The sequence below is a fragment of the Balaenoptera acutorostrata genome, chromosome 9, assembly GCF_949987535.1.
Source record: "Balaenoptera acutorostrata chromosome 9, mBalAcu1.1, whole genome shotgun sequence".
NCBI lineage: Eukaryota > Metazoa > Chordata > Mammalia > Artiodactyla > Balaenopteridae > Balaenoptera > Balaenoptera acutorostrata.
Genome location: NC_080072.1, coordinates 56,042,962 through 56,058,300, shown reverse-complemented (window position 1 = coordinate 56,058,300; position 15,339 = coordinate 56,042,962).

Sequence of the window (15,339 nt, the reverse complement as noted above, 5' to 3'; positions counted from 1 at the left end):
CCTCTCCCACAGGCTCCAGCTCCACCTCCCCCATCCGCAAGCATCCTGGAGATTTCTCCAGCCCAGCTTCCTCCCTGGGCTGTGACCTCTCACCTCCCAGTTCCTGCTCCCAGCTCCTACTCTCCAAAGGAAAAATTGAAATGCCTAGTTCATGGATGGGACTAGGGGGTGACAGGGTATGTGACTCAACGCCCTGGCACACAGTAGGCGCTCCGTGAAGGCCTGCAGGAGGGCAGTAGCGTGGGCTGAGCTCAACCCAGGACTCTGGGAACCTCTGACTCAGCCGGGAGCCCACCAGGCCCCTAACCCCTTTTCCTGGCAAACAGGGGAGTTTGCTCACCTGACCAAGACCCCCAGCAAGGCAGAAATTCCTGTTTTCAGCCGAACATGGACACAGCTGCCAACTAGGTCATCGGAGCATCCGGCAGGTTCCAGGGCGAGAGGATGCCCTTGCACAGCCCCCGTCACAGACAGACTGCGGTGTCAGGTCACCTGGCTCACTCAATCCACGAGGACCAGGCCCAGCAGGAGCCGGGCTCGCAGGCCAGGTGGGAGGAGAGGAAGCCAGCATCCCTGGCCCACCAGCTGCCTCACCCTGTCAGTTCCCTGTGCTGGCACAATCCCCCAGGATCCAGGATCCACAGTCTGCTTTCTGTGCCCCTGTTGTTTAGCAGCTCACAGGCCCTGCAAGTCCGGGTCCCTGCGGCCCTCCACCCTCATCTCTCTCTGGCCACCTCCCACCTCCTATTCAGAGCTGACAGCTATTGAGCACTTCCAGGTGGGCCCTGCGCTGAATACTTGATGTACATGGTCGTATATAATTCTAACACTCTTTGAAGAGATTTCTATTGTTATCATCCTCACTTTAGAGAAACTGAGACTCAAGATCCCATAGCTGTCAAGTGCCAGAGCTGAGACTTGAACCCAGGTTTGCCCTGCTCCTCTCTGGAGCCAGCAATCTTAACCATTAGGCAGCACTGCTTCCTGACCCTCCCAATTCCGGCTCTCTCCCACCTCCTCTACTTGAAATGTCTCACCTACCCTGACCCACCTGCCAAACTCCTCCTTTTTCAATGCTTACCTGCATCACCTCCTCTGGGGAGACTTCCCTGATTTCCCTCCTCCAGCTGCCATCAGCCCTGGGCTGCCCGGGCTCACAACATCGGGATGTCTGCCTGATCCACCACCAGACCAGGAGCTCCTGGAAGGAGGTCTTACCCAGAGTCCCTTCTGTGTCCCCTGTGCCCGAGCCAACACAGAGGCAAGTTCAGAAAAGGTTTCCTGAATGGATGGCCCTGCCCTCCAGGACCTAAACACTTGTGGGGATTAACATCAGCCCTCAGACCAAGAATGGGTGATAAACTTCTCAGACAGACCCCAGGAACGTAGAGGACACAGAGGGACCGCAGGGTGTGGGCTGCCCAGGGGAACAGGAATCTTCTCTCACCACTCTCATTCCCCTCAGTTCCTCTTGCCTCTAGGACCCTGGCTTCTCTTCTTCATCCCCCTCTCTCCCCCCAACCCCTCTTCTCTTCTCCTTCTCCTCCCTTGGTCATCTCTCCCCCAACCCCCTCTCACTGGGATGAGCTGGAGCTGTGGTGCTGAGAACATGGAGGGGTGGAGGGGAGGGAGGCCCAAGCTGTTTATAGGAACTGGAGCAGCTCCATCCATCAGCTCTGTTTGGAGCTGGAGACCAAGCATAATAAATACCTTGGCTCCTCCCCAGCTGTGCTCTCCCTGAACTTGGCCATTCGAACTCCAAATTTCTCTGGCCTGCTGGTTCTCAGGACCCAGCTCCCACCCCACCCCACCCTACTCCCACCTCCCACCAAGCTGCCCTGGAAAGAGCCCTGCCTCTGGGACCAGAAATGCAGGGCTGAGTCTAAGCTGTGCTGCCGCTTTGCTTTGGGAGCAAGTCACGCCCCTGGTCTGTGCCTCCATTTCCCCATCCGTGAAATGGGGTCATAATCACTGCCCACCCCCCCCAAATATGCAGTGCTGTTCACATGTTAGGCTTGAGCGTCTGCTTGATGCTGGGCCCTGGGCCGTGCGGGATCCCTGGGAACAGGCAGGCAGAGCCTCTGCCTATTGGGCGGAGGGAGGGGCCACACCACAGCCCAAGCAGGAAGTGGTCAGCGCCACGAGGGAGGTCCAGACTTTGTGTTCTGGGAGTTTGTTTGCAGCAGGGAGCGGCCCTTCCAGCTGGAGGATTCAGAGGAGACCTCGAGGACATCTGGGCTGGCCCTGCAGGGAAGGGTAGCATTTCAGCATGTGGAGATGGGGAGAGCCTCTTCCAGGCAGAGCAGACTGCCAGAGCACAAGCTGGGCAGTGGGAAGATGTGAGGGTGGGGGCAAAGAAGAGTCTCCCTCTGTGCATCCTTCACCCTATCACTCCCAACTTTGTCCTCTCTGATCCTCCAGCACCTTCCGCTCTGACCCTCTAGCTTTTTGGAATCTTCCCTCCTTCCCTGGAGAGCTTCAGACTCACCCAGCTCTCCCAGGTTGTGGATGCATTCCCAGAATTATGCAGTCATGTTCCCACTCCCACCTCCCCCCAAAAAGCCACCCTAGAAAGTGGAAGACTCAGATCAGGGGAAAAGTCACTGGCCAAGAGCACGTTTCTGGAATGAATATGGGAATAAATGAATAAAAGAGTGAGTCAATGAAAAAGAGAATAAGTGAGTAGGAAATTATTGAATTCAACTGACATGCTGTGCTGTACATACAAGCTCCCTCCTCTGGTGTTGCTGGTGGTGCTGTTTATTTGGTGGGGAGGGGAATAGGCATTAAATAGATGCTCGTGCGCGTGCGTGCGCACACACACACACAAGAATAAAGGCAAGATGGCAAACTTTGATGAGTATTATGAGAGAAAATAATAGGGAGACGGAATGAAATGGGCAGACTCAGAGAAGTCCTCTCTGAGGATGGAATCTGTAAGCTGAGACTGAAGGAGGACTTAAGATGAGTGAATGAATTAATATTCCTTCTAGCCTCTTCCCCTCACTACCATGAATTTGCAAGAGCTGCACTCTAGACCCTGAGGTCCATTCTCATGCATTGAAAGGTCCCCCTACCCTGGGACCCTCCTGGCCTTCCCCTCCCCTCAGTACCTTGGCTGTCCCATTCTAGAATCATGGAGAAAAATATGGAAGGCCACCCATAAGGGGTGGTGGGAGGGATGGCCAAGGGATGGGTGCCAGGAGTCAAGCATTGTGGGGGTGAGGGACTGGCTAGGCTACAGGGTAAGAAAGTCAAGTTCCAAAGGCCCCTGCTTTATTTGGGGTGGGGCGGTTGGATGGGCTTCGCTCCCTCCGCCATTCCTGAGCCACCCATGTCAGCTTGCACCAACCATACTCTTTCTCCCTAGGTAGCTTACTAACATTCTCCTATCTAACTTTCTGTATGTCTTCTCCATAAGCAAGTCACCGTTGACAGATACATTTAAATTATATGCAAATAAACTTATGCATGTATCACTGTTTTGTAAAAATGGGATCGTATCATATATGGTTTCCTGCATCTTGCTGTTTTTATTCAACAATACTTCAAGGAAATCCTACCAAACAAACAAAAAGCTCTGATTCATTTTTGACAGTACGCAATATTCCATTACGTGAATATTCCATAATTTATTCAACCATTCACAATTGGTGGATATTCACTTTGTTATCCTGCAAATGTAAACATGCTGCAAAATCATCCTTGTTCTTATGCCCATAGTCCCTGGGAGTTGTACTTCTGTCAGATAACTGCTTATAAGTGAGATTCTACATCAGTGGATAGATAGATAGATAGATATAGATATAGATGATACATAATTTTATTAAAGCTACTTTTCAAAAGGACAATAATGTTTCATATTTCCACAAACAACCTGTGAGATAACCTTTTTTTTTTTTTTAAAGGCGAAGAGCTTTTTAATTATTATTTATTTATTTATTTATTTTTGGCTGTGCTGGGTCTTCGTTTCTGTGCGAGGGCTTTCTCCAGTTGAGGCAAGTGGGGGCCACTCTTCATCGCAGTGCGCGGGCCTCTCACTATCGCGGCCTCTCTGGTTACGGAGCACAGGCTCCAGATGCGCAGGCTCAGTAGTTGTGGCTCACGGGCCTAGTTGCTCCACGGCATGTGGGATCTTCCCAGACCAGGCCTCGAACCCGTGTCCTTTGCATTGGCAGGCAGATTCTCAACCACTGCGCCACCAGGGAGGCCCTTTTTTTGTCTTTATTGTTGTTTGTTTTGTTTTGTTTTTGCATTTGTTTTTGGTTTTTGTTTTTCTGCCAGAGGCTCTTGGGTTTTCTGGGTATACGATCACTTAATTGACCCCATTGTTCCCATAGCTCCCTTGATGCCCTCACCACGGTAGCATCTGCCTCCAGCCAGGCCTCTCCTCACCTGGACTGCAACCAGGTTGCAGGGATTTCCACCGCCCCGCCCCCCGCATTGCCCACCACAGAGCTCCTTCTCACATGTTTTCTCTTCCCCAGACCAGGGCTCCAATTCCCTGTCTCTCTGGTTTGCAGGAGCAGAGTTGAGGTGTGTATGGGGGCTCAGAATCCTTGCTGCTTTGTTCCACAGAATGAATTTTTTCCACCCTAACTGGAATTCTGTTCTCCTCCTAGAGCAAAGGTTGAAAACTGGTGACCTGTGGGCCAGATTTAGCCCTCAGACATGCTTTATTTGGCCCACACAGTGGTTTATAAAAATCTGGATTGGGTGCCAACATTTAAAAATTGAAAGAGTTGTTTTATATGGGACCATATAAAAACATGGACATCTGATTTTCTTAAAATCCTTGAAAATCTGAGAACCTGAATCCCCAGCCCACAGGGCAGTGAGTGGCAGGAGCTGTGAAATTGCATCTCCCACCTAGACTATGCGCTCCTCAAGGGCAAGGGACCATCCTGCCCGCTCTGTACCCCAGCACCTGACACAGAGCCTGGCTGCAGGCAGCAGACATGAAAGTTTAATTCCTTTCCTTTTGTATCATGCACAAGTTTCAAGAACATGTGAGTCAAGAGTCCCATACAGGAAGTGTTCTGACCTTGACTGTGCGTGAACCCTTTGGCAGTCTGATGAGCCTGTGGACCCCTTTTCAGAAAAACGTTTTTTAATTCATAAAACAAAACAAAAATGCATGATTACAAAGGATCAATCCTACTGAATGCAGTTTTCAAAATATTAAAAAATAATTGTAATTGGGTAATACATGTTTTTTAATTAACACGTTAAATACCAAAACCTCGTTGCAGAGCTAATAATTACTGTAATTTTGAAGCACTGTTGGGCATGAACAATATTTTGAGAGATCTTCAACAGCTGTAACGAGACATGAAAACATCTCTGATTTCTGTTGGTAGTGGAACTGCTAACGTCACAGGTCCTAGTAATGCTTCAGGGATTTGTGGCCCACATTCATGATGGAAAGAGCTATTACATTTCAACTGGAGGCTAATGATGAAAAGAAAGATGTACATTTTTCTCATCCAGGTTCACAGCCCCAGGAATTCTACCCTTGTGTCTCATGGATCTCAGGTCAAGACCCCTGCTTTGGGGAGAAAATGCTAATGGCAGCTACCACCAAGCCACAGTAACAGGGAACTACAAATCCCATAGAAATCACCACAGTCTTGGGTATTCTTGTCCAGGGCAGGGATGGGGTGTAAATTAGATCAGTGTTTCTGGAGAGCTACTGGGCAATATGTTCCAGGAATCTTAAAAATGTGCATTTGCTTTAACCCAGCAATTCTGGTTACATTTCTAGATGTAGCCAAAGGAAAACGACTGTGAGGATGTTTATCACAGCCAAGGGCACATCCAGCTTTTGTGGAGCCTGAAGCTCATACAATTTAGAGGGCCCTTCTTACAAAAAGAAGACAAAATCATGAATATAATATTGCCAGACTCCTCTCCTGGGCATGTGGAAAGGTTCTGAGCAAGTGAGGACCCTGCAGCTTAAGCACCATCAGCTACATGTAAATAGACAACCATAGCATTGTTAATAATAACCTAAAATTAGAAACAACCTAAAACAGCCAACAATCAGGGTTCAGTATAGTAAATTACAATACATCCATACAAGGGAATACTGATCAGTCATTTAAAAGGGTATGAATGTAGAGGTGGGTTTATTGACATGAAAAGATGCTCAAAACATAGTGTGAAGTGGAAAAGCAGATTATAAAACATGTGTAAGATCCCAGTTTTGTTAAAATAACATACTAGTTATGTGTAATTGTATGCTAAATGGGACTTTCCTGTCTCAGAATTGCTGCTGTCTCCCAGAACCTCAAAAGCAGCACCAGACACAACCAGCAGGACTCGGGCAGAGATTAAGATGTCCTCACCCCATCACCTGCCTCCAGACTCACTCCGACCTGGGAGAGGAGGAAAGGGACTGAGACTTGCCATGGAAGGAGTTGTCCAAGTGCTGTGCTTCACCACACAAGGCTCAAGCCTGGCCACCGGGGCTTCCCTGGAGCTGAGAGGACACAGAGCCCGAGACCACCTCTCACATGGAAAAGTCTGAAGATAAGAGGACGGTGGGAGCTGCCCCTGGCGGTAGCCCAAACCGGGGGTGGGGACTGCTGTGGGAGCAGCCTGTGCTTCCAGAGTTTGGCAACAAAATGTTTCTTAGGGGACCAACTGGACACAGTGCACGGTAGCTGGGCCTAAGTCATCCCAAAATATCCCTACCCAAGAAGTCTGCCCTCCAGGACAAGGGGACGCTATAGAAGAACCCCTCAGCAGGAATGGAGGGGGCAGGGACAGGTGGTCAGCCAGGGGTATGTGCCCCAAGCCCAGGGACCAGCTGGCAGAGACCACAAAGGGGGCTCCACACAATCCCAAAATTGTTTGCCTCAAACCTTCCTTTTCCCATCACATGTTTCTGAAGTGTATCTGTCTGAGAGCTGTAGGGGAGGAGAGAAGTTTTGAGAAATTCTGTTCGTTTGTCTTTTTGTGTAATTGAGATATAATTTACATATGGTAAATTCACCCTTAATGTACAGTTCTATGAGTTTTGACAAACTCATAACAGTTATGTAACCACCAGCAGAGTCACCATGTAAAGCATTCCCATCAGCCCAAAAAGTTCCCTTACACCCCTCTGTCATCAACTCCTTCCTCCATCCCCAGTCCCTAGCAATCACTGATCTGTTTTCTGCTGTAGTTTTGCTTTTTCCATATAAATGAAACCACACAATATGTAGCCCTTTGAGTCTGGGCTCTTTCACTTAGTACAACCCATTTGAGAGTCATCCATATTGCTGAAAGTATCAAGGTTCCTTGCCATTACTGAGTAGTATTCTGCTGAATGACAGTTTGTCCAACCATTCACCTACTGAAGAACATTTGAGTTGTTTCCAGTTTGGGGCTGGAATTATAAATAAAGCTGGTATAAACATTCACCTATAGGTTTTTGTGTGAGCATAAGTTTTCCTTTCTCTTGGGTAAATACCCAGGAGTGGGAGTGTTGGGTCCCATGGCAAGTGTGTGTTTAACTTCCAAAGATGCTGACAAACTGTTTTCCAAAGCGACTGTTCAGTTTTCACTTCCCGCCAGCCATGAATAAGAGTTCCAGTTGCTGTTCGTCTTCACTAACAACTTGGTATTGTTGTCGTTCTGTTTAATCCATTTAATAGGAGTGTAGTAGGAGACTAAAATTTTGTTTTGTTTTAACAGACTTTTTAACGAGCAGTTTTAGGTTCACAGCAAAATTGAGCAGAGAGTACAGAGAGTTCTCACATATTCCCTGTCCCCCAAAAGGCACAACCTCTCCCCGCTGACATCGCCACCACAGCGGTACATTTGTTATAACTGATGAACCTATACTGACACATCATTATCACCCAGAGTCCATAGTTTACATTAGGGTTCACTCTTGGTGTTGGACATTCTGTGGGTTTGGACAAATGTATAAAGACATGTATCCACCATCGTAACATCATACAGAATAGTTTCACTTCCCCAAAACTCCTCCATGCTCTGCCTGTTCATCCCCTTCTTCCTGCAGCCTCTGGCAACCACTGATCTTTTGACTGTCCCCATGGTTTTGCCTTTTCCAGAATGTCATATAATTGGAATCATACAGTATGTAGCCATTTCAGATTGGCTTCTTTCACTCACTGATATGCATTTAAATTTCCTCCCTGTCTTCATGATTTGATAGCTCATTTCTCTTTAGCTCTGAATAATATTCCATTGTCTGGATGTACCATAGTTTATTTGTTTATTCACCTACTGAAGGACGTCTTGGTTGCTTCCAAGTTTTAGCAATTATGAATAAAGCTGCTATAAACATCTGTGTGCAGGTTTTTGTGTGGACATAAATTTTCAGCTCATTTGGGTAAATACCAAGGAGTGCAATTGATGTATCATATAGTAAAAGTATGTTTAGTTTTGTAAGAAACTGTCAAACTCTCTTCCACAGTGGCTGTACCACTTTGCATTCCCACCAGCAATGAATGAGGGTTCCTGTTGCTCCACATCCTCACCAGCATTTGGTGTTGTCAGCGTTTTGGATTTTGGATATTCAAATAGGTCTGTAGTGATATCTCATTGTTGTTTTAACTTGTAATTCCTTGATAACATATGATTTTCATGCAGTTGGCATATCTTCTTTGGTGAGTTGTCTGTTCAGGTATTTTGCACATTTAATAAATTGTGCAGTTTGTTTTCTTATTATTGAGTTTTAAGTGTTCTTTGTATATTTTGGATAATAGTCTTTTGTCGGATATGTCTTTTCAAATATTTTTTCCCAGAGATTGAAGTTTTCATTTTAATTGGACTGGACTTTTTTTTACCTTTTAGTTTTGAAACATATTTAAACTTGCAGAAGAATTGAACTTCCAAATATCCTTCACTCAGTTTCACCAGCTGTTAGCAATTGTTAACATTTTGCTTTGTCATTTTCTATCTCTATATACACATTTTCCCCAAACTATTTGAGAATAAGTTGCATACATCATTACCCCAACTATTTCAACATATTTTTCCTAGGAAAAAAGACATTCTTTTACATAACTACAGTACAGTTATCAAATTCAGGAAATTTAACATTGCTATAACACTGCTATCTAACCCTCAGGCCAGATTCAAATTTCACTAAAAATGCCCCAATAATGTCCTTTATAGCAATTTCCCCTCTGATCTAGGATGAAATCCAGGATCATGCATTCTATTTGGTTGCCATGTCTCTTTCATCTCCATTAGTCTGAAACAGTTAGTCTTTCATTGTGTTTCATGACATTGACATTTTGGTGAGTCTGGGCCAATAATCTTATAGACTGGTTTTCAGTTTGGGTTTGTCTGATGTTTCCTCTGTCAGGTTCTGCCTTTTTGGCAGGAATACCACAGAGGTGATGTGTCTTTCTCAGGTCACCACATCAAGAGGCACTTCATACTCTACTGAGTATAGCTTTTAATGTGCATTAGGGGGAAAAAAAAAACTGGAAAGAGAATATTCACCACAAACTAAGAGTAAGAGGAGGATTTCTGGTGATTTTTATTTTCTTCTTTGATTTATCCATATAATGGACTCATACCCAGCAAGCATTTAATCTACCTACCCACCACCTCCAAACTCTGCCCTTTCACCCATTTCAAACTAGACCTTGGTCTTTGATGCTCCAGGGAAACAGAGGTCACAGTAAAAAGGTCATTATACAAAGTAATCTTTGTCTTTTGAATTTCTAATATCCCAGGTCCTTCCACTTAAGGGATTATCCAGGGTCATTTTTATTGAATGCAATTTTCACCTTATAAGATCTAATGCCACTGTACGTTCAGATTTTCTTTATACAGTTAACTTACATTAGTCATGAGTGATAAGAAAAAAATGCTATTAAAAAAATGGTGAAAAATTACTCGCTACCATGACATTTTGAACTGTGGACCAGAAAGCTCAGCAGCCGGAGGTGGGGACTGCTCATCCCTTTGCTGCCTCCCCAAGACTGACAGCTGTCACAGAGGGCACCGGGGGCGGGGTGATTTACATGTCACTGCCGACATCATGGAAATTGTCAGTGTGGCATCTTCAGAAGGAGGAGGAGCTTGGACGTAGACACCTCAAAGGGGAAAATATCTCTAAATCAGTCATCAGGCCCACATTTCTTCCTCCTAAATGTCTTTCATCTTCTCTTCATCCTCAGGCCCCTGAGGGTTCAGGCTTTTGTCATCTCTCACCTGGGCTGTGGCCTCCCTGTCTTCAGTCTGTTCTGTAGCTCCGTTCCCAGAGCCCCACTGTTGTTCCCTCTCTTATCCATGGTTCTCCACCACCCCCACTGCATTCTCAATTAAATGCATTCCCAAACCCTGAAACCCTGCCGCCCACCTCTCCCCACCCTCTGGTCCCACCCTGCCTCTGCGCCTTCCCGTGTCCCACACCCTAGCCCCCAGCCAATGGTGAGCTGCTCACTCATTCGTGCCCTGCATTTTCCTGCCTCTGTGCCTTTGCTCATGCAATTCTCCTCGCCGGAATGCCTTCCTTTGGTAGCTCTGCCTGTCCAAAGGGGCCACACTTCAAGGGCAAGCATCAGAGTTACCTCTTTCAAGAGATCTCCAGGAAAACTTTGCTAATGTATCCTGTGGACCAGGCTCTTTGCCGGGTCCTGAAGATACAACAATGAGAATGACACAGGCCCCGCCTCCAAGGGGCTCACAGTCCAACAGGGAGTCAAGAAAGATAGACACATAAACAGAGGAACAAAGGGATTACAAGGGTTAGGACAAAAATATTGTTTATTTATAAATAAATACTAAATAATTTTTAAAAGAAGGTAAGGATAGGAACATGATATTTGTAGCAGAAAAATAAGTTCCCCTTTTAGGTGGTGTGTTAGTTTGCTAGGGCTGCTGGAACAAAGTACCACAAACTGGGTGGGTTAAAACAACAGAAGTATATTGTCTCTCGGTTCTGGAGGCTGGAAGTTCAAGATCAAGGTGTTGGCAAGTCTGCGTGCCCTCTGAAGGCACTAGGGAAAGATCTGTTCCAGGGCCCTCTCCTGGCTTCCTGGTAGTTCCTTGGCTTGAGCGGCACAATTGCAGTCTTCACATGGAATTCTCACTATGTATGTGTCTCTGTGTCCAAATTTCCCCTCTTTATTAGGACACCAGTCATATTGGGTTAGGGGCCCATCCTACTCCATTATAATCTCACGTTAACAAAGTAACATCTGCATCGACCCTATTTCCAATTAAGGTCACATTCTGACATATTGAGGGTTAGGGTTTCAACTTATGAATCTGGCTTGGTGGGGGGACACAATTCTACCCATAACAGGTGAGTGGAGGCCAGAGCCCAAAGTGGAGGGATAAGCATGGAGGAATAGAACTAGAGGTGTCAGCTCAAGCTAAATTTGCCCATGTGATAAAGGCAGCTGGGTCAGAAGGGGGATTTGGGGGAAAGACAGAAACAGCTCATGGGGATTTAGAAAAATTTTATTGCTGTGTGGCATGCACTGCCAACTCTTCTGTGCTTCCACAAAAGCTACTTCTGCTCTGTACCCTGGAGTGAGGGAGGGGACTGCAGATGCGTTGGCACTGCCCATAGGAGGCCAGGGCTCCTGGTAACATAGGCTAAACCTACAGCATGGAGGAGATGGGGTGCTCATGGTGGAGGGAGCCGAGTAAGTAAGAGTTTAGGGCAGCATCTTCTTGAGGGAAGAAAGAAATAGACGTAACCAGCTGTATTTGGCATCAGACTCTGCCATATGCACTCATTTCTGATGACACGTTTGATTCTCATTAACACCTTATATGGTAGAATTTATTGTCCCTATTTTATGGCTGACAACACGGTGGCTCAAGAGTGGTGTGGCCTGCTAGAGGACCCACAGCAGGTGCCAACCTAAGTGGGGTTTGAACCCAGGAAGTCTGACAGCAAAGTCCAGGCTCCTTCCAGAGCTGCTCAGGTGCACTCTGACCACAGGCTCCTCTTCAGCAACTCGGGGCACCTCCTGCACACTGAGCGCCAACAAGGCACCTGTACTGAACGATTAAAGAATGTTTCTGTACAGTCGCCTCAGAAGCCGTTGTTACATCCCTTGGCTCACTTCTGATTACAGGCAAAGATCACCTCCCAAGGCCAGTGTCCTACCCCATGCTTGTGCTGTGAGTCTCCACATTGGCCGCAGTTTCTTCAGCACCACCCGAGCTTGCTTGGGCAGGTGACACAGCCAAGAGGTCTAAAGGCCCCTCACCCGATGGGGTGAGTGTCAGGATCAACTTCCAGCTCCCCATCCTACAGGTGGACGATTCTGGGAGGTGTTCCATAGGCTTCGCAGGGTCCTGGTGGAATGCAGTTCCGTTGCCCACTGTGCAGACGGATAGAACACACCTAGTGTGGGTTTTTCTTCCTTCCCTGTCGCACTCCCTCCACCCCCTTACTCTCGCTTCTCAGGATCACCTCCCTATAAACTACTTACACCAGAGCCTTGAGTCATACTCTGATTTTGGAGGAACTCAAACTGAGACAGCAGTGCTGGTGCTGGTGGGAATGAGGAGGAGTTCTTTCCAAGGGGCCCCCCTCTGAAATGGACTCGTGGCCATGCATGAAGAAGCCAGCAACAGCTAATGGATCATGGCCCATTGATAGGGTTTTGCTTTAGAGGCAAAGTTGGAGAGGGAGGCCTGGGTGTATCACACAGGTTAAAAGCTTGGGCTCCATTTAAGCACGGAAGAGACACACTTAGATTCGTACTTCTGAAAGACTACTCTGGCTGCTGAGCGGAGGATGGATGGGAAGGAACAAGACTGGGGTCAGGGAGACAAGTCGGGAGGCCATTGTCATAACTGAGTACAGATGATGAGGCCCAGACTAGGGGAGGGGCGATGGCCTGGAGAGAAGATCACAGGGTCGAGAGTAGTTTAGCAAGTCGAACCACTGGAAAACCCGGATAAGGACAGGGGCTGAGGGTAGAGAGAGATGGTCAGGGGTGACTCCAGGCTTCTGGTGCCTTTCCCTGATGGAGGGGACATGGGGAGAGGAGTTGGGGGGGACACGTTGGGTTTTGGTGATTGTGGGTTAGGAAGGTCTCTGGAGCATGTGGAGGTCTGTGTGTGGCACTCAGGGGAGAGGTTGGGCTTGAAGCAGACGTGGGTGTCATCCACCTAGTGGTCTCGGTGTGTCCCCTACTCTGGGTCTGTTCCTGCTGCCCAACCAAGAGGGGTCGCCTTGGGTGACCCCTAAGGGTCCTGCAGCTCAGCGGGAGGGGACTCTGCTGCTTCTCCTCCCTCGTCCCTCCACCCCCAGCCGGAGGGTAGCGGCAGGCAGGCCTGGGTTCAGGCACCACCTCCAACTCGCGGGACGCTCTGCTTCTTCTAGGTGAGAGCCCGGGAGTTCCAGCCTGTCCCAGGAGGTAGGGGTCATGGAGGGACCCAGTTCCAGCCCTTGGAAACCCCTGTCTCATTGTTTCCACAACAGCACCAGCCCAGAAACAATGCAGGAGGCCCAGGGAGAGGCAAACCCTGCCCTGTCGCTGTTCTGTCTCAGGTGAGTGTGGATGGGGCCATGGGAGGCATCGCAGTGGAGATGGGGAACAAGGCAGGAAGGTGGGAGAAGGGTCCAGCTCGGTTCCAGCCAGGATTCCAGCAGGAAATTGGGCCACTCAAGGTGAGGCGCTGAAGAGAGATGACTGAAAGGATGGGCAGACTAAGGGAACCAACAGAGGGTGGGGAGCACGCAGACCAGTGACAGTGGGAAGCGGTTACCCTCCTGGGTGGCAGTGATGTTCCCAGAGCCGGTGGTGCCAGCACTGTGGGCACGCAGGGAGGAGGAGGGGAACCAGATGCTTTGACCTCTCTCTCCTCCCTCCCTGGCCACCGGCCATAGCCTCCCATTGGCCGAACCCAACAGAAAGGTGAAGCATCCACAGTAGTCAGCCTCCCGGGACACAGAGCAGGACAGAGGACAGATCTGGGGCATTTGGAGAACGACCAGCACAGTGTGGGTCCTGGGTGAAAGTGCCAGCTACGCTGCTTTCCAGATGTTCAGGGAGGTTTTTCACCACTTCATTTTCCTCATCTGTAGAGTGACAACTGGCTAGGTGCCTGCCACATAGAGAGCACTCAATATTTCCCTCCCGTTGTCCAGTCTCCCCCACAGATTTTATTCAGCAACAAGCACCCCTACCCCATGTGCACCTGGGCGCTCCCACTGCATCTCCAATCCTGTGAATCTCCACATTAGATTGGATGCTCTTTGAAGTACCTTGGTGTGCCAGGCTTGGACTCTGAAAGCCTGGCTGAAGGTCCTGGCTCCGTTCCCTACCTTAAGTAAGTTCCTTTGCATGTCTGAATCTTGATTTTCTCACCTACTGAAAAAAGCCATCATAAACATTTCATCTTTATTATTTTTACTCACACCCTTCCCCACGTGCCCTGAGACATTCCGTCAGGAAAGAGCTGTTTGCACTAGTTCACACAAGCGTGTAAATGACTGACAACCAACTCAGAGCTCTTGCAAGGCCCTGGGAGGACAAATAGATGCATCAGTCATCAAGTTTATAGGGTGTACCTTATTCACATCTGCATCACTGGTACCTCGTACAATGTCTTACTCCTCACGGGCAGAGGGTAAATGTTCGCAGAATTGCTAAACTCTCGTCTGATGTACCTCTGTGTTCTGGATACCCAGATGGAACCTGGCAAACGCACATGCACATGTGCGTGTGATCAGTGCATGAAGGGATTACTGAATTCAGTGGGGCCCAAAGACCACGTCTGAGTGTGGGGTTGCCGGCTGGGGGCACCAGGACCTCCCCTTTCTGCATGCAAGAAGTCAACGCTTTGGCAACAGCTGCAGCCAGCTGGCACCAGGTCCCGGCAAGAGTCATTGTTTGGCCAAAACAGGAAGCCGCCAGAGGGGAAGTGTGGCCTCGCCTCAGTGAACCCCTGAAGAATGGCCCCCGAGAAACCTGGGGACGTGCTGGCGGGCACAGACCATATTGCAGCTGTGCCGTCGCCACCTCAGGCCAGGCACCAGACCTCACTTGACCTGTGGGACCTGGTGCAGGAGGACAGGGCTGGGAACCAGGGGCCTGGGTTCTAGTCCTGTGTGACCTTGGGCTGGTTACTGCCCCTCTCTGGACAGATCTCCTTATCTATCAACTGATGGATTCGAACTATGCATTTCACCAAATGGATCCATGTCTGGGTGTCTCATTGGTGGTCCCTCTGGCTCCCTGTTTCCTGATGTCTTTTAGTGAAGATGAGGCCCATGGAATGACCATTTTCCACCAGGAGATGGAAAACCTGATGGTTCAGAATTAGTAAAGCATCATCTCCTCATTTCCTTTCACTCCCCCAACAATTATGGCAAGAGGAGAAGGTGGGGTTCAC